General features: G+C 37.8%; 1 protein-coding gene across 8 annotated transcripts in view; it reads left to right on the forward strand.

Moving 5' to 3' along the window:
• The window catches only part of Lar (tyrosine-protein phosphatase Lar), a 474823-nt gene that overhangs the window by 152191 nt on the left and 301507 nt on the right, over positions 1-21125 (forward strand). Inside the window, exon 1 of one of the 8 annotated variants that reach the window (XM_074091240.1) lies at positions 5538-5624. The exons of 6 other annotated variants lie outside the window; for them this stretch is intronic. The gene's annotated coding sequence lies outside the window, so the exon portion shown is untranslated. Of the gene's footprint in view, positions 1-5537; positions 5674-21125 lie in introns of those variants that run through there. One more of the 8 variants, XM_074091239.1, reaches the window with a different exon arrangement.

A 21125-nucleotide genomic window follows, 5' to 3' on the forward strand; every position in this document is an offset into this window, starting at 1 on the left:
CTAGTAGTGAAATAAAACGGATAACTCACGTCTTTAATCGAGTTTAGCTGGACATGTTTCGGACTAATTCGGAGTCCATCCTCATGGAGCACACGCCATAGGTGTGGTTTGCTGCAAGACGTCAATACATTCAGCCGTTATTTTAAGTGTTAATTTGTTCTTTGTAAAGTACGCGAGTGCTAAAGAGGAAAACAAATGAATATCTGGCCCCAGAAAAACTCAATCAAGAGTCCACAGCTGATCCTTAAATATATATACCTACCGAACAATCTGTAGGTATAAATAGACTACGTTATCTTTTTCTTTTTTTACATAAAACTGACCGTGATTGACCGAGATCCCACCTGATGTAAAGTGCAGATGAGGCCCAAGGTGTGTCTCACTGGTTCAGTAACAGCCTATTCACTCTAGCCTTAAAGAGCTCAAGATTGTATTTATTTATCCGGAAATATAAGTACAGACAATGGGAGCGAATTCCATTCCTATCAAAATGAAATATAATAAAAAAAAACACTTTGTAATCCCCATGTACAATGTAACGAAGCAATCTTCCTTGTTCCAAAGTACCACCGAGACCGGTTAGCTCATTTAAAAAATAAGTCCGCAAGCAGATTTGCCTCATTATTTCGTTTAGTATTTATAAATTACAACGTAACTGCGGATTTCCTAAGCTTGTTTTTGCGTTAAGATACTTTAAGGGAGCAATACAAGGAAAGACACAAATAATGCGGTCAGAGGGGCCTGATCTGAATAACATTAAAACGAGGGACCGAAAAGGCGAATAATATGAGTTTGTATTGTAGACAAATTATCAAGTGATACCATCTTTTGCCATGTCAATTCCCTCTCTGAACCCGAACTAATGATGATGGCCGATAAAACGTCTCATATTGATATATTAAATACAATAAACGTGTCACTAAATAATTAATAGAATTAGACGTTAGTTTCCGTATACTTAGGTAAAAATCTTAAGAAGATGACTTTGTATGTAGTAGTAACGTGTCCGTATAGATAAGTCGACGTTCCATATTCGAACAATGACATAAATCGCATCACAAAACAGATAGGTAGGTACAGAAGTCATTCACATCCAAAAACCAATCTTAATTTTATTGCTTATTGCGATATCTCTTGTCCGGGTGAGCGGTTAGTTCCAATGGAGTGTTGAAAATTTCTCGATGAGGGCTACAATACAACATAGTCGTTAGTGTCGCTGCTTAAGTGACGAAATAAGAATACAAACAAGCTGAGATAATGTGGTGCATAGGAGAAATTTGTGTCTGTATTCCAGTCGAGTGGTAGTGTAGAGGTATAGCACGCAGCACGGAATGCTGAGGACCTGGGTTCGATTCCCAGCGCTGGTCTCTTTTTCTGGTTTTTCTATGCATCTATGTTTTAGTTTGTATTTTCACTAATCACCCCAGACTTTATACGTCCCACTGCTGGACACAGGCTTCCGCTCAGAATGAGAGAGCTTTGACCGTAGTTCACACGCGGGCCCAGTGCGGATTGGGAACTTCACATACACCACTGAATTGCTTCGCAGGTTCATACAGGTTTCCTCGCGATGTTTTCTTTCACCGTAAAGCTCGTGGTAAATTTCAAATGTAATGTTGCATATGAAATTTGACAGTCCCTGTAAGAACATAAACATACGTTATTTTGTCATTGTAGAGAACATTTCATATGTCTGTCTCGGTATATTTTGTAACGGTTCCCTTATCTATCCGAGTGCACTCCGTGGAACCGCATTTACAATATCCAATTGACACCAAAACCTATTGGATCGTCGAAACGTACCTATCGGGCAAAACCACTCAATAAACGACGCCATTTTCCAGCTCCGAATAAAAGCATCTATTGACAGTATACTCTAAAAACCGGACAAGTGCGAGTCGGACTCGCGCACGAAGGGTTCCGTCTCACGACGCGTGCGACAGATGATGATGAAGAGGTAAAGACAGCAGATGTTCAAGAGGTTTATTAAATGTAAGATAGAAGGGACCTGTAACAATGCATACAAAACGAACTTAATATAAAAACTAATAAATTTGGGACGTTTTAAATAAGCTAAAACGGTTGCAAATGTTGTAGGACTTACAATTGTGCCTTCAAGATCCCTTAGAGGGTTAAGTAAAACAGGATACAAATGTGTGATGAAACTGGTTATTTGCTGAGGACCTGGGTTCGATTCCCAGCGCTGGTCTCTTTTTCTGGTTTTTCTGTGCATCCATGTCTCAGTTTGTATTTTCGATATGGAATTGTTCGTACTAACATAGGCGATAAGGTTTCTCATTGTTACCAGCTTGATATGGATAATCTCCAAAATAAAAGAATATTATTATTATTATTTGTCCGAAAGTTCGTATCGAAGTTTACTGGAGCTGATTGAGACAGCAAGATAAATACGAACTTATCCGACAAAATTCGATAGGCCCTATTCGTATGTTGCCGTCTCGCTGACGCTTCTGTCATTTAATACGTGAGTGAAAGGAACGGTACGATACGAACTTCGAGTTTCGTAGTAGCCCTGCAGTATTAATTTCACTACATCTGTACTTTATGGCTCTATCCTTTGCATGTTTTTTTTTGAAAAATTGTATTCAAGGTTTTGAACATGAAACTACCGTGTGACTCACTCATATTAAATGATATTGTATGCAAGGTTTTAAAAATTGGATTCAGAAATCTCCATACAATAAATGAGTACTTAATTGAGACTGGGTCTCATTGTCCTTAAGTTAATTAGATGTTATAATAATATTTATTAGATTATAAAAGTTACTTAGGTGATTTGGTTTGGAATTAAGCTGGCATTTTCAATGTGCTATGTTCCAGTTAAACTCAAATTTAACTAGTTCGATCAAAACTTCAAGTGGGTTGACTTTGTAATTTAAAATTTCTAATTGGCTCTTTGTAATTAAAGTAACTAAAAGTTTAGTTAAAAATGTAATTGTAGCTTTCAGTACCTAATGTTTTACTGTAAACTCTAAGGTATAAAGATAAAACACCACTTGTGGTTAAGTGTCATTTTTAGGGTACCGTACGAAAGGGTAAAAATGGGACCCTATTTAATTACTAAGACTCCGCTGTCCGTCCGCCTGTCCGTGTGTCATCAGGCTGAATCTCATGAATTTCTGTGGCCGCTATAACAACAAATACTAAAAACAGAATAAAATAAATATTTAATTTTACTTGTAGAATTAACAAAATTTAAGAAAACATTGAATTTGTGTTTGTTATTCTTTCTCGCTATCTCGCATCTCTGGGCTACTTTGAATCCCAGGAGTCCCACTTGCTTGGACGCGTGTAAAATCGCTTAATCTTATCTTAAATCGACTTAAATCATGAAAATGCACCACTGTTCTTCGTACAACGTAATTAGGACCACGTCGTAGCTAAGTGTATTCATGAGGACTAAAAAAAACTGAAATTTCAATACAGCTGACAGACACCGAAATAAAAGAAAACAATGATTTAGCTGTGACCGAATTTAAAAGCAAAAGACGTTAGAAAAAAAAAACCATTGAAATCCGCTGAAATCCGCAGACAGCCAAGTTCTCAAATCCGTTAAACAGATAATTTATCCTGGGCATAGACAAGCGCTTTGTTTTTTCAGACTATAAAGTGTCTTCACTTGTCAGTGCGTAGATAATTCATTTCGGACAGCTTAAGCGTTTTTCTTCTGGTTTACTTTGGGTTCCGTCGATTTATAATTTTATATTGCCACCGTAAGAACAAAAGTAGTAAACAATATGATAAACTAAACTTGCAACGTTGGTTAGTCCGGAGTTCGTCAAAAAAAAAAAACAGAAACAGTTAAGCAAGTACAGATCTACGAGTATTGAATAATGTTTATTTGTTTTTTTGATAATTTGGTCGGATATGTTCGGAGTTATCTTGCTATCTCAATTAGTTTCAGTAAACTTCAGTAAGCCAGCTGAGAAAGCAACGTACCTACGAACTTTTCCGGCAAAATACAATAACAAAACATTATGACATATGTAGTTGTTTCTAGCATTTTTTTAATGATATAGAACTTTTTAGGGTTCCGTAGCCAAAATAGCAAAAACGGAACCCTTATAGTTTCGTCATGTCTGTCTGTCTAACCTTACGTGGCTTTGCTCAGGGACTATCAATACAAGAAAGCTGTAATTTTGCACGGATATATATGTAAACTATGCCGACAAAATGGTACAATAAAAAAATCAAAAAAATTTTTTTTAGGGTACCTCCCATAGACGTAAAGTGGGGGTGATTTTTTTTTCTCGTGCCACCCTATATTGTGTAGTATCGTTGGATAGGTCTTTTAAAACCATTAGGGTTTGCTAAGACGATTTTTCGATACAGCGATTTGTTGTTTGCGAAATATTCAACTTTAAAGTGCAAATTTTAATGAAAATCGAGCGTCCCCCCCACTCTAAAATCTAAACCGGTGGGTGGAAAAATTCGAAAAAATCCAGGATGGTAGTAAGTATATCAAACTTTCAAGGAAAACTATAACGGCTAAGTTTGTTTGAGAATTATTAGTAGTTTAAGAGTAAATAGCAGGTTAAGGTACCTACCTTAACTTGGAAGATTCCGTATAAAATACGAAATCCTTAGAAAAATATTACTTAATTTTTTCGTAATGGCTATGGAACCCTATTTTGGGCGTGTCCGACACGCTCTTGGCCGGTTTTTTTGTGTATTAAATACGTGTGGTTCGGATTTCTTAATAAAACCGGCCAAACTACGCATAATAAAGATAGTTGAAATAAATTTTACATAGGTAACATCCTTTCTATTAACAAGAACACACAAGATATTATAAAATATTGATCAAATCAATATTCATTATTATGCGTATAATGATAATTATTTAAATTTTTCGTCAAAAGTACCCAAGTAGGATTTTTTATTTTTGATGAATCAGTTCGTATACTCGTATTAAGGAACCCTAATGTATGCGCAGCGGGACACGAACTTGGCCCGTTTTTGGCCTCTCGATTGGCACGAGATTCGGCGGCTTTCGTGCTTACTGACTTTGATGGCTTGTAATTATTTTCTTCACATTAACTACGTTATTCTTGGAATTACTTGTGTTTTTGGTGGAAATAATAATTAAATTGGATTTCCTGACCGACTGCCTGAAGGAGAGTTTTGTAATCGAGCGTAGGTTTATGTTTTTAAAAAAGACATAAAGTAAAGATGTTCTAAAGTTCGATAGTGATTAAGTTTTATAAATGATAATAAAGGTTTACACGTAAGTGTGCTGCTATTTTTCTTACTATTTTATTTTTCTTTATTTGTTTATGTTTCACTAACACTTTGTAACAAACATAGTTATAACATGTAACATATTTATAAGTAATACTAACAAATGATGGATCCTAGTTATCTGAATAAATAAATTTTATTATTAAAATAATTAAACTAAAAAAAAACAGCTCCACCATTTTAGACTAAAAAACCAACCAAAATCGGCTTCTCTTTGTGACACGGAAGCAACAAAGCAGTTAATTGAAACAGTGAGGCCCCGCCGCGCGTCAGTGCTACGGCGGTCGCCGCGTAGAGCGCGCGTAGACCCTCTACGAGCTACGACACTCGTAGCCAACGGTGTGCGAGTGTATAAAATTTATGTATGTGCTTTTGTGTTGTGACCAAAGTTGGAATGCGCTTTAACATGTGGTAAAAAGGAATCATATTTTAATCACCTAATTTTTTTTTTTTTTTAATGAGTATATTAATTACGTCGTATTGAAATTGCTGTATCATTTATTTGGAACGCTTACGTGGTTATAATCGTCTTTCACTTAATTAAGTGGTTTGAAGGAAATTAATAATATAACGATAAAAATAGTTCAATAAAAGTAGAGTGTTTTTCCTGAATTATCAGCGGTCGGCTTAGGTACAGGTCGAATTTCCTGTTGTGAATTATTTATATGCTTTTTTGTACATGCTTAGATGTTTTTGTACGATTTATAAAAAATGTATTGATGTAGCCACGCTGGACGCACATTATGAGGGAGGTTCGAAATATTGAACGCAATTAATTATTTAAGTTAACAACTTATCTTAAAGCTGTACATGTCATTTTAAGATAAATTTCCAAGCAAAACAAACAATTTTATTAGTCGATTAAACTGTTCAACAAATATCAAAAAACAGAATATCTAAAAGTAGCATTATGTTTTTGAATCGGTAGCAAATCTATTGCTTCATATAAAAAGAAAAGTTTTCACCGATCAAATTATCACCGACCACTGGTCGGCGACTAGTCAACTCCTGCGCCTAAAAGAGCTACATTTTTGCAAAGAAGTCGATCTATGGTTTTTATTTACGACGCCAGACAAGGAATAAGACAGGATAACTTTTTATTCCAACGGAATAAGAAATGGTTCCACGTGCTTTTTGTGCTTTATAATAAAACTTACAAAAGTTGACACACCTACATTTAAACCGTAAGAATGAACCTAGTTAACTCGTCACACGTTGAAAGGTATAAAGACTTACATACACATCGCACCTTCAAAATTGACTGACTCAATTCGAAATATTGACATTTCAATAATAAACTTTTTGCACCAAAACAACTAGGTATAGTTTTTTATTTCGAATTGAGAGATTAATTTAACGCAAAGTGAAAGTAATGTCTCACTGAAAGACAGACAATCCACAGCCTAAAGCACTAGAGCTAGAGACTAGAAATTAGGCAGACATTTCTTGTGGTCTCAAAAGGTACAAGAATTACCGAAATTTGCACGAGATACAGAGCTACCTAATTTTTTATTATTCCATAAAAGAAAGGACGTGGGGTAAAACTGTTTATCTTTATAAATAAAGGGTGTTGATGCTTGCACCGAGACATGAAGCCTTATAATGAATGTGTTTATTTTTTTTATTGGCAAACGAATTATATTTGTTGCTTCTTTTTAATAAGACTAGTTGTTGTCTGCGACTTCGTTTGCGAAGATTAGTCTAATCCCGCGGGAATATTTTCCAGGATAAAACTATCCTTTACATTTTCGAGTTTCGAGTTCGAAACGTTTATGTAAGTAGGCGACAAAGGACTCTTTTACATGTCACTTTTTTAAAATATCAGACTATTACACCAAAAGTTGACCATTTTCAGTTGTCCACGTATAATATATATATATATCTTGGCGCTATTTGAACACAAAAAATAAGAAATATGTAATATTGGGTTTAAATATATACAAAATCGAAATCCATGTGCGGAATTACATTTGAAATTTACCACGAGCTTTACGGTGAAGGAAAACATCGTGAGGAAACCTGCACAAACCTGCGAAGCAATTCAATGGTGTGTGTGAAGTTCCCAATCCGCACTGGGCCCGCGTGGGAACTACTGCCCAAGCCCTCTCATTCTGAGGGGAGGCCTGTGCCCTGCAGTGGGACGTATCTAGGCTGGGATGATGATATACAAAACCTTGTGGTAAAGGTGATAATAAGTCAGATAATCTTTGTTGTTGGATCCAATAGAAAGTTTCGATGTAGTTACAAAATTACGATTTTTTTCTCGCAAGATTTCTTGACGTCAAGAAATTTTGGATGTTTTATGCAATTTATGTTTTATGATCTGGTCCTTAGACTAGAGTGAGATATGTGGTGCATAGGAGAAATTCGTGTCTGTATCACTGTCCAGTGGTGTTGTAGTGGTATAGCACGTGGCACGGAATGCCGAGGACCTGGGTTTGATTCCCAGCACTGGTCTTATTTTTCTGGTTTTTCTATGCATCTATATTTCAGTTTTTATTTTCGATATGTGTTTTACGGGATGACCGTAAAGGTAACAAAAAATTTGGAATTGAAATAAAATAAATAAAAATAGATTCCAAAAAACCAATCTTAACTCGCCCTTAGTGTTAATAATCCCATGTTAATTTCATGACGGGACACTTTTTTGAGAAATACTCACCAGCGCTTTTGGAAAGACCATCATTGCCAAGAAGAATGCACCGCAAGAAACTTGGCAGAAAGTTTTTTTTTTTTTTCAAAACAAAATATATAACTACATAGATAATAAACTTAGTAGGATCTGAAGACACATGCGTAATACCAAGAGGAGCAGGTTTAAATTCTGTCCACCCCATAACTATTTTTATCTTTTTCTTGGTGAACTATATTGCAAGCCTATTTTGTCTGTAATTTGGACCATCTCACGCCCATCGGTCGATAGAGCACCAACACGCAACGCTCTACTGGTACTAGCCTTACTTAACTTTAATGAACAGCCCGCACTCCGCAACCTTGTAAGTAGCAAGGTAAAAGGTTCATTGATTACCTCTAAGTAAAATAGAGACAATCAATTATTCAGTTTATCATTATCATCCTATCTCAAGGTGTTAATTGCTACCACGGCTTTTTATATAGTTTATCATCATCGTCATCATCATCCCAGCCTATTTACGCCCCACCGCTTCCCACGCGGGCCCAGCGGATTGGGAACTTCACGCATACCGTTGAATTACTTCACAGGTGTGTGCAGGTTTCCTCACGATGTTTTCCTTCACCGTAAAGTTCGTGATAAATTACAAATGTGATAAATTATAAATTAAAAATGGACCTCTGCTTGAGAGGCGATTGGTCAAACCACTAGGCCACCACGGTATTCCTATATAGTTAGTTATGTTCAATTACTACCACCAATTCAAGTATAGAATCGTACATTAAACTTACTTAACAAGTTATTTTGTATGTGGTTACCAATCGCTTTGAATTTATTTGCCAGACCTTAGAGCTTAACATTATCATTCAGCATGAGAGGACTTGAGCCCGCCCGGGCTTAGTGTGGATTGGTAACCTTACACACATCCAGGACCCAGGTTTCAGTTGACCAGCCTCGCGCTTTGTTTGCTCCCTCTTATTACTTAAAAAAAAACTATAAAAGTTATTAATATAAAACTTAATATTAGATAGTACAATTAATTTTGAAAAATTAAGTAACAAAGATGCTCCACGGCTTTCTTTATGAAATACCTTTTTTCTTTACACACCGTCCTTAATGCCTCGTAGAGTCTGTAAAGCAAATCATATTTTTAGTAAATAATACTAATATTATAACTATGAAGGACTCGCTACTTATTATGAGATTCTTGCTGCGCGTCATCCTTATTCAAATTTGAACCTTAATCAGAACTCAATAAGTTCCATGATGCTTATCGGCAGTAATGTAATATAACTTGTAGCACCCGAGCGCTCTTAAGCCTCTTGATATAAAGCATAAATTTGCATATCCTAAGCTTCTTACATTAACGTAAGAACACCCTGTAGAGTACAGTTAACGTTAGACTGCGAGTGAAATTGATCCTTATCGAATTTGTCTTAAAATCTATTTTCGATCGCAGATAATGTTAGAAGGGACCCTCTTAGCAACAGGACTTTAAATCTGTTTACTTGATTTTGGTTTAATTGTAATTTAATACAGTATTGTTTATTTTCAGGAATAATATTGTGTACTTTTTCTGAAAAAATATTAAGAGAACTCTGTAGATTTAAAACAATTCTGAAACATTGTTGCGATATTATAAAATAAAGAACAACGGTTCTTAATCACGCAATTCTTGTATAGTTCTTTACTAGCTGTTGCCCGCGACTCTGTCTGCGTAGAATTCTAAAACTAAACTATCTACACACGAAGTTTCATCAAAATTGGTTCAGCTGTTTAAACGTAAAGAGGTAACAGACAGAAAGACACACTTTCGCCATTATGACATTAGAATGGATTTCGGAGATCTCGGAAACGGTTCTAACGATTTCGATTTTTGAACCAAAGCTAATAATACTAGCTCGGTCGCCAGGGTACATTTGTGAGCTGTACTAAAAATGAGCGCTCTCTAAATAATACCGCCGAAGAAAATGTACCGCCGTTTTCCAATTATTAACCTAACTTAGAAGTTCATAAACTTCAAACAATAATTACTTTGGAAACCGTGGCCTTTGTCCCTATTGCTTCTGTCGCTTACTATTTGTGGTGTACAATAAAGAGTCATTGTATATTAAAGATAGAAAGAGATAAAATATGTTTATTCGCAACACAAGACACAACAATGTTATTAAGTACAAATAGACAACACGAAGGATAGAAAGATTTTATAACTTAATCAGCCACTGTACACTCCCAGTGGCCCATTTCACAAAGCTACAATGTCGTCTCTTTTCAATGCATACTGTTAAACAAAGACTGCCGTTTGTAAATTGTAACCTGTAAAGTCGTGAAATAGGGCACAGGTCGTAATAACGCAAGAACACGTTTGAATGATTTCGATGTTTCGTTGAAGCAATTTAATCGCCATATAATGATTAGGATTTTACAAACCATCAATCGACCACTGTGTGTAAAATCGTAGCGCATTTTAATATTTGCAGTTGAATATAATTTGCTTCATCTCGTCGTACTGTTTGCCGTCTAACCCACTGACGGCAATTTGCGATGTTCTCTCAATTTTATACTCGAACACACACGTATGCAATGTATGCAATGTGTGCATGTAATAGTGCAGTAGGTAAATATTGGTCTAAGGCCGGCACAGAGTATATATGCGTTTGTAATATGTGTCCTACAGGACTTGTAGGTTAGAAGCGTAGGTGCATATCGATAGAAACAAGTTAAGGATCGCACAAGTTGCATTACATTACGGCCCTTGATTGACTACTTCAATGTCGTAAGCTTTACGACCCCGCAATGTATTGCAACTTACACTATTTTTCTTGCAAGTCTAAACTGGACTATACCGCCACTCTGCGGCTAGTTCTGATGTATTAAGTAACTAATATCAATGAAGCCGTCTTTGTCCAATCGGACGAAACAAACAGAGACGGCATCATACATATTTTTCGCGAAAATCAGGAACTTGAAACGTTGTACCCATTCACTGAGCGGGCTTCCTTCCACGTGGAAATATTTACAGAAGTTTTGAAAAATAAAAGTAATTTAAAAGCAGGTTGTAGGGTTTTGTACCCGAAGGGTGACAAGCGAAACAATTGACAATGGAGTAGAACAATTACTTTGCTCGTTCGTGACCTTATGATAGCTACGTTTATGCTAGAAATGTGGATTCATGCGGTTTCTCCACCTACACACTAATTTTTTTTTATTCGACTGGATGGCAAACGAGCAAGTGGGTCTCCTGATGGTTGCAACATCAGGGAGATTGCAGATGCGTTGCCAATCTAGAGGCCTAAGATGGGATACCTCACGTGCCAGTAATTTCACCGGCTGTCTTACAAGGAAAACTATAACGGTTAAGTTTTCTTGAGAATTATTAGTAGGTAGTTTAAGAGTAAATTTATAGCAGGTATATTTATTTGTATAAAATATACCTGAACTTGGAATATTCCGTACAAAATACGAAATATTTTGAAAAATATTACCTAATTTTTCGTAATGGCTACGGAACCCTATTTCGGGCGTATACGATACGCTATTGGCCGGTTTTTTATTACATATTTTTTTGATATAATGTCTATGTCGTTAACTCTAGTTCATAGGCGAATTTCCGTATCCCGGATTTTATTCCGCAAAGAAACTCCGACCATAGTTCTCTCCATAATTACATCGTTTTGTGACTCTAAGCTAACAGTCAAAGACCTCGTCTCATAGTTAGGTATATGTCACTGGCAATATAGACCGGTGGACTCTATTCTACAGGCACTGCTAGTTATTTTTACTCTATGGCAATACTAAGAAACGATCGCGTGTGTCGGTGTGCGTGCCGTACGCCGTTATCGCGCCTTGACCTCATCCCAATGGTTATACTTTACGACATACGTAATGCTATCGCGATGCCGACATCTGTTCGATTAGCTTTGTATCGGCATTGAGGTCGAACAGGACTAGACACTAGACAAGATGCTTTGTCACTAAAAACGACCATTAATAATAATGATTGTGGTGTTGTATTTATCGCACTGGGCGGGCGTGGGAACTACAGCGCAAGCCCTTTCATTTTGAGAGGAGGCCTGTGCCCAGCAGTGCATATAGGCTAGGATGATGATGATGATAATATCACAATATACAATAAAAATAACGAGAATATACAATAAAAATCAGCCACGGCTGATAACCCTGCGGATAAGGTTGACAGAGCAGTTGAGAGTAGCTTTTTTTATTATTCCAATGCTTGGCACGTCAACAATAATACTCGTAATGACCATTAAAACGATGATGGATTTAAGCTCTCTTCTGCATGCAAAATGGTAATAGGCAAATGTGGGCTTCGAGATGTTTCTTTGGATAAATCGAGGGATATTGTGAGTGTTCTGTCGAATTGATTATGCGCCGGTATAAGAAAATCAACTGCGGGTAGTTTGAAAAAATAACATTATGTAAAAAAAAATACAAGCTTTTATTTAATAATCTAGAGAATTACTCAACAGATCTAACCATTTGATTTCTATAGTTAAACCCGTATTAATTATGTTTGCACCTTTGCTCGTAAACAGTGTCGTAACATGCAGGCTACCTTGGTTGCAACCCCCCAAATAAAACCCTCGACCTTAATGTGCTTGTCATGAAACCCGTGGTCGGTAAATGAGTCATTGCCCATACTGATACTGCTGCGCGCGCTGCTGTTGCAGGAGCACCTGCGCGCGCACGTCAGTCACATGCTGCGAAGGGGGTGGGCGGCGGGGAGCTGGTGCTGCCAAGAGCGTAGTCAGCGGTATCGGCAATATTTGAAAAAATATTAGTTTTTCTTTTACAAATACACAATTTTACTCGCAAATGTGATGAAAAACATTGTATGTCGCACGGGCAGTATTAGAATCACGAACATTGGCTTCGACTTTGGGCTTCTAATAGACTCTCGTTCGTAACTTCTTATTTACCGCCCGAAAGACACAATGAACTATTCTTTCATTTTCTTTACAGTAGTTAGTAAAGACAACTCTTCTAACGGTACTTCGTGAAATATTGGTTTGGAAACAACTTTAAGTTTTGCAAAACTAATTTAACTTATAAACTACGTATACAGGGTGTTACGTAGTAAGTGGATAATCCGTAAACAGTTAATACGCACTAAAGCAGTAATGAAAATGTACAAATAGTTATATAACTAACTACCTAAAAGTAGTGATACTTACCTACTTTATAACACCGGTTTGACGGTTTGTTAAAATTTTCAGTTGAAGTTCGATCAAGTATCTAATAATAGTAAAATAGGTGGGGTATACTAAAAATAGGTGAAATTGGACTTGAAACATTTGACCTGAGCAAACATACAAATAAATTTTGCAAGTTAAATAAAAGCTAGCAAAAATGACGTAGGTTCCTCACGAATCAAGCGCCTTCGCCGTTTTTTTTGACAAAAGAATTTTACGTAACATTTTTATTTAATAATAAGCCCGCCCCGGCTTCACACGGGTATACTAATGACGAAAGTGAGGCTTCGAGGCTAAATCTACCTTGCAAGCGTCTTTTCTCTCACACATTCACTCACTTTTTCTTCCATACAAACCTTCTTCAAACAATTCAAAAGTAATAAAGTAACGTTAATCAACCAATTACTAGTACCTAGGTGCAGCGCGGACATACATTTCCTATAAATTACCTTAATTACTGATAAATGGGTGGCCCTATAGCACGTAGAAGTGATAGCCGTTGGGTCAAAAAGTTTTCGAATGGAGACCGCGGATCGGCAAGCGCAACATAGGATGTACACCAACGAGTTAAAGCCGCAGGTTCATGAACCCACTGGAGGTTTATGAGAGAGACCTATGTCCAACACTTGACTTAGTATGGCTGATATACACAAACACACAAACATCACGCCTGCATTCCCAAATTTGGTAGGCAGAGCACACGAAACGTTACCGCTTCGGACCCACTTTTAGCAATTTTAGGTTAAAGTTTGACAAAAAAAAGGCTGATATGATGACGATAAATAAATAAATAGAAGCAAATATCGATAAAATCATTTAATAACTGCGGATTGATAATGACAACCGTCTCACAGCACAATATCGAAAGCCTATTCAATTTCTATTTACCTCATATTTTAACCCGGAGCTCTTAAACCAGACAAAATTATCGGAAGCAAAACATGAACTTGGAATATCGAACATCAACCAGAAATTGTAAAACATTATACAAATTATTATTAGTATAAGATAAGCAGCAATTCGGGCAAGTTACCGACGCTCGCGGCGAGAATGTCGGAGTGGGCACAAGTTTCGACCTTTTTATTGTGGGCAAACTTTTCTTTCAAAATAAACGGACGTCGAGTTTTTCAATTTACCGACGAGGACCTTCGTCGAATATTTTGACCCCGATCATTATATTTTCGGATATATTTGCGGCTGCCTTCGCCGAATTGTTATTTGGGGTAATCGGTGAATTTGTATGCGTAAGAAGTTTGATTGAAAGGGTAAGGAATACTGACTGGGTTTGCGGCCTGGCCATGTACTCGGAACTTTTCGTTCAGGACGTAAATTTTCTTACTTCTTAATAAGTGTTCCGAAACGATCTTGTAATAAAATTATGACAGTAGAATTTGAAAAAAACATGAGTCAAGGTAACAGAAAAAAAAGAAAGCAGGCCGTAGAGAGAGACCGACAATTTTGAAACAGTTTTTGCCTAATTTTTACTAACATCCTTGTTTACCTCTATCTGTAAGTAACGTTTCAACTGGCAATGTAAATTAATCTCACTCTCAAACTCACTCACTCTGGTGTCACTCTGAAGATGAGCTCTGGTTGAGTTCGAAACGCGTCAGTGTAGTGTGGTGGTGGTGATAGATGGGTTTGTGTGATTTGTGTGTGTTCTTACTGTGTGGAGGTGGAGCAAATGCAGGAACACGCATATTTTGAATAAGCTTAGCTATCGTAAGGTCGCGGGTGAGCAAGGAAATTCTTTTAGTTCGTAAATTAATCTTACAAATAGATTTTACAGTCGAGGGTAAAAATCTATACAGCCATAGTGTCAAAGCCTTTGCTTTGGTTTTACAGGTGGTAGGACCGCCCGGATTGCTACTACCATCTTGCTCGCTAATCCTGCCGTGAAGCAGCAGTGCTTGCACTGTTGTGTTTCGGCGTGGAGAGTAAGGCAGCCGGTGAAATTACACTTGAGGTATCCCATCTTAGGCCTCTAGGTTGGCAACGCATCTACAATACCCCTGGTGTTGCAGATGTTCATGGGCGGTGGTGATATCTTACCATCAGGAGACCCACTTGCTCGTTTTCCATCCAGTCGAAAAAAAAGTTATACGTTGGTCTGGTTTTTCATGACCAGTACTGAACTAATTTGTTCATTTTTTCTTTTCATCTAATCGAAATTACAAAAAATATTAGAAAACTAGACTTTACTCGTGGCTTCGCATGCGTAATCTGACAGTTGAATTAAAATTCCAGGATTTTACTAAATCCCCTTCATTGACGTTGCATTATAAACAAAACTGGCAAATTTTATTACTATACAGTGGATGAAATTTCGCGATTTTATCCAAATCCCTTGGGAATATCAGAATAAAAATTAGCCTAATTTGTTATTCCTCATATCCAGCTATCTTCCAAGAAATCCAAATTTAATCCAAATCCATTCAGTGTTTTTGCGTGAAGGAGTCACAAACATACGCAATACTCACAAACTTTCGTATTTTTAATATCAGCAGGATTTATGAGAGGCAACTCTACTTGCGCCTCGGTCTTTGCGCAGGAGCCAATGACACATAGTATGACATGTAGGAAATATCTCGCATGTTCCGTTAACGCCTGACTGCCGTCTGCTCCTCAACTCCGCATTGTCTGCGCACCCCACGGAACTCTTGATACTTATTACAGCCCGCCGTATTAGCTGACCGTTGTTTGCGGAGGTGGCCGCCCTTCCTGGTCCTAAGTAAACAGCGTAAAGATAAAAAATAAGGAAATTCCGGCCATTTGAAATATAGTGGATGGCTTTTGGATACGTAATAGTATTGACGGTCGATTGTTTTATTGAGTGTTGCAGGGGTGAATGTTGCTTGTTGGGCTGTGTGGTATGATATGTGTGGAGGCATTTTTTTTTAAATTTATTATTATTATTTTTTATGCATTATATTATATATTTTAAGTTTTTAGCCACTATTAAAACTATAGCAGGTTTATGCAATAGTTGGGGAGATCGCGCGGTTTGGTTCGCGCTTACAATAATCTAGGGTGCGCCGGCGTCGCAGGCCCGCCCCGCCCCGGCCCGCCTGCGGCTAGAACAGATCTGCGACCTCGCTGCACTCCATAAAATACTTCTTGAGAAGTTTTTTACATTTATATTTCTCGTATTTCTCGTATTAGTGCGTTAACTAAAAAAAATTGCTAAATGAGACCAACTTTATAAAGTTGTTTATAAAGTTTCTATAGAAAAGGTTTATTTGCGATGTTCAACATTCTATATGTCTTATGACGCGGGTTCCCGGTGGATGCAGGTTGCTTCCAACCGAAGTAACTGGAGGTCTATGGGGGAGGCCTACGGCCAACAGTAAACGACCTACGGCTGATATGATTCGAGTAGAAAAGTAGAAAACAAGAGACAAAAACCCCTTTTAGTGTGTTATGGTAGAAATTTTTAATTTAGAAATAGAAGAGAAGAGAAGGGAAAAACAAACATCTGGTGTTACTTTTCACCAAATACCTAGTGAAAGTATAGATGGAATGGCTTTATCGTAAAAATGCATATATGGTAGTGAAGAGGCCGGTTTAAATGAAAGAAGTATTAGCATTGTGCTGGCAGGAAATGACGATTACGAGTGGCATTCCCCAAAAGACACATAACGTTGCTTGGGGAAATGGATGTTACCAACGTCCAAATGACAAGTTTCTTGCGGCGCATTCTTCTTGGCAATGATGGTCTTTCCGAAAGCGCTGGTAGTTTAAAAAATGACGTGTAAAAGTGCCCATTGCGGTCTATTTACTGAATAAATGATTTTGATTTTTGATTTTGATTTTGTTCAGAAATTGTGAAGTAGCACAAACGCAAAAGGAAAGTGACAGAAAATAGTTCCTAAGATTTATAATAAAGTACCTAAAAAGTAAATAAAAAAAAATTGTCGAGTTTAAGACAATAATTATAGAAATATCTAGCAAAAAAAGCGTTCCAATACAATAAACGAATATATAAACTAATTACATAGTTAATAAGAACTGCTTGTGTCTTAGTTAACTGACCGTAAAATTTGTACATATGTCTTACGGCCCGATATAATGATACAAAGTATTTAAAAGACCTCATGTGCCTATCGGTGTTGAACAAACAAACAATTTTGTGAAAAAAAGATTGAACTTTTTTTTTCTACCTTATTCTCACTTAAAGTGTTATTAATAGGAATTTTATTCGTTGTAAAAAGAGGTAAGTTCTCGCCAGCTCTTGGCCTATAAATCAACACGCCGCGTCAAAGGCTAGTCGGGAACGCGAAACGTAACTTAAATCCTGAATTTAATTTACGCTGGCTGGCTTTAAATTACGCGCAAACCCCATAGGCGAAGTTGTCTTTTATTTCGCCCACTTCGAAAAATCTGGCCAGACATAACCAAACGTTTTTGTTAGGCTGGCAATAGTAACCTGAAGCTCGAAACCGGTTCGAGATGAATGACCTTTTTATTCTTAATTTAAAAAATGAAATAGGGTGAGATCGCTCGTTGGGATCTTTAACAGTCCATTAGGCCCCCAAATTGAACTCGCTTGAAATATTAAAATCGACAAATCTTCGCGTAGACAAATAAGTATCTTATTGAGTCTTTGGGTACACTTAGAGATTTAAGGGTATATCAAATGTCACTGTGTTTGATGGGAGTTTTATAAACGAACGCAATTTATAAAGGATGTCTAAATTATACCAGAATATTTCGTCTGATATTTACGTTAGTTTGACTAAAGTACACACGTGACAAAGTGACACTAAACTAAACATCCCTGTAAAGACTTTTCATAAAAAATTCTGGTTCAAAATATATTCAAGGCTGTATTACTGAATTATTAGACTGATCTGAATTATTTGTCTTGGAGTGTAACTTTGACTAATTCCGCAGTAGGTTAGCGCGGATTCAAATGGAATCGGTTTGCCGTTTTATAAGCTCGGTTCACATTCCAGGTGCAGTCCAGTGCAGTTTTTGCAGGTGGTAGGACCTTGTGCAAGGTCCGCCCGGATTGCTACCACCATCTTGCTCGCTAATCCTGCCGTGAAGCAGCAGTGCTTGCACTGTTGTTTCGGCGTGGAGAGTAAGACAGCTGGTGAAATTACTGGCACTTGAGGTATTCCATCTTAGGCCTCTAGGTTGCCAACGCATCTGCAATACCCCTGGTGTTGCAGATGTTTATGGGCGTTGCTGATCTCTTATCACCAGGAGACCCACTTGCCCGTTTGCCTTCCAGTCGAATAAAAAAAATCCAGTAAAATCGTGCCAGTAGCGATACATTTTGGGTTCACAATCCAAACGAGTTACACAAGATCGATCGAGCACCGCAGTGTTGCTACTGGAACGGTTTTACTGGAGTAGTGTGAACCGGCATTAGGCATTGCTTCTCGCGTACTGCTAAACTGGGGTGCCTTAAAAACATTGAGCTCCAAGTAGCAGTTGCATATGACTTAATCGAAAATAGTTGACACCTTCTTTCAGTTTGCGATAACAATAATTACGCGCTACCCTTCCATCCCATCCCAGCCTATATACGTCCCACTGCTGGGCACAGGCCTCCTCTCAGAACAAGAGGGCTTTGGCCATAATTCCCACGCGGGCCCAGTGCGGATTGGGAACTTCGCACGCACCATTGAATAGCTTCGCAGGTTTGTGCAGGTTTCCTCACGATGTTTTCCTTCACCGCAAAGCTAGTGGTGATAATAAGTATAATATTAGAATAATCCATACTTAACATTATAAATGCGAAAGTGCATGTGTTTGTCCGTTTTTCACGTTGAAACGGAGCGGCGGATCGACGTGATTTTTGGCATAGAGATAGTTTATGGACCCGAGAGTGACATAGGCAATTTTTTATTCCGAAAAAATGCACAGTTCCCGAGGGAACAGCGCGCGATTACGGAATTCCACGCGGGCGAAGCCGCGCGCAAAAGCTAGTATATTATAAGTGTAAAGCCAAGTAAAGTGTGGTCTAGTGGTTTGAAATAAGGTACCTTAAGCTAAGCCTCGGGGTTCAAATCAAATTGTTTGTTCCACTAACTAAGCAATGGCCACCACTTTTCCGCCATTTGTCCCGCTCAGCAGCACCATTACTCTACCTTCTTTACGTAATTAAGTTAAATATAAGATCACAAAGTTTCCCAAGCCAATTGTGCGCTAAGAGGGGTTGTCACAAAGAAAAAAAAACTGTGTAACGAACTCGCTAACGAGAGTTCCGTCGCTCGAATCATATAGAAATGGATAACGATAGATGGCACAATACGGGTCTTGGCAACCCCGTTATCTTGCATTGCAATTTACGAGTAGCTAGTTATGTACTACGTGCGTGAAATATTTGGTTTTAAATTTATGAGAATATTTTCGCGTATAAACATATCGTAGATAAATGGGAGTTACTTTTAATATCTGTATGTTTGTTCGAGCCAAATCTTGCAAGTGCAATTTTACCCACTTATAATCATTGGATTTACGAAACATAGTTAAGGAACACCTCAAACTTGCTTTAACATGAAGAAAACCGCATCCAAATCGGTCCATCCATTTGAGAGTAACAGACAGACGGACAGACATTATAATACCCCTCTTATTGCGTCGTGGGTTAAAAAGTACAATCGGAAAGTTACGTGTACCTTACATTAGACTAATACGTTCGAATTGTTACGTGCAGATTCTTTAAATTCGTCGTGGGTTCAAATAGAAAAGTTCTAAATCTTACTTTCCGTTTGCAGATGCAGCCATTTGCAACAGTCTCTCTTCGCTTCATATAAAATCTATTACGTCGATCCGTATTTCTGTCTCTCCCAGCTCTCATATTAATCTTCATGTGTATACACTCTATCTTAGTCCGAACACGTTTGTCTTATTTATTATCAGGGATTTAAGAAGCTGTCTTCAAATTGGGATTTATTCGTTGAAAGTTGATTGTTTATGTTCAATTTAAGGGAGTTTGTTGCGATAAAATAATGGAGACAAATGTAATATGGCGAGCCATTTTGTAATTTATTGACTTTAGCTTCTAGAAAACCTTTGAACTATAAGCGTACAAATAGGAGTGAAACAAAGACCCCGGGTATTCATTAAATATAAAAATAACACCATAAAGGTGCGACCAAACCGCTGCTTATAAAACGGTGACGGCACGGAATCGCAGTGACGCACCGTATGCGCACCGTTTTTTTTTTGCATTCTTTCCACCCCGCTGCTTAAAATACGCAAACGGTGCGGAATCGCAGTGACGGGCCGTAAACGACAAGACTTTTGTTCGGTAAAGTCCTTAAACAGCGGTGTGGAGACCATGCGATAAAAACGGTGCGCATACGGTGCGTCACTGCGATTCCGTGCCGTCACCGTTTCTTAAGCAGCGGTTTGGTCGAACCTTAACTTAGATACATGTCAATTTAGAGAAATTCACATTGAAATACTTACACTCATTTAAGTTTTACGCCTTTAACATACAAAGGTATAATGTGGGTTCCACTGTCATTGAATTAAGACATCATTTTCAATTGTCTGTGTCCTAGCAATAACAGTTCGTTTAAAGCGTCACGCACTGTTTCCCCGTTTTGATTTAGCATAACACGACCCCATTACATCTCGTAACCGAAGCACCAAACAATCCACCGAACAAACAGCAAAACGTTAACGGCATAAAAGTAAATCTCGCGCGAAACCCGGAGCCTTTTAACGCACACCAGACGATCGCAAAATACGAAAAATACATTTCTCAGAATTTACACTAAATCGAACTAGAGCGGGACCGGCAAATTGAAAACAGTCTACTCTCGCTCGTTATGGGAGTCGACTCCACCATTTATCTTTATTCGGCCTTTCAATAGAATTGCCGGCGACGTTTTCCGCAACTCAAACGGTGGAACTACTTATTATTTCGAACAGCTCAAGCTTAACGATTTGGCTTGGCGCACCTGTCTCTTGCCTGCGCTCGTTGCGTCTATACTCCCGATCCGTTATTTCCAAAGGTTGTGTGTTACTTTGTGAGATAATCTTTAATTTTTTTAATA

Source organism: Choristoneura fumiferana, chromosome 8 (assembly GCF_025370935.1).
Source record: "Choristoneura fumiferana chromosome 8, NRCan_CFum_1, whole genome shotgun sequence".
NCBI lineage: Eukaryota > Metazoa > Arthropoda > Insecta > Lepidoptera > Tortricidae > Choristoneura > Choristoneura fumiferana.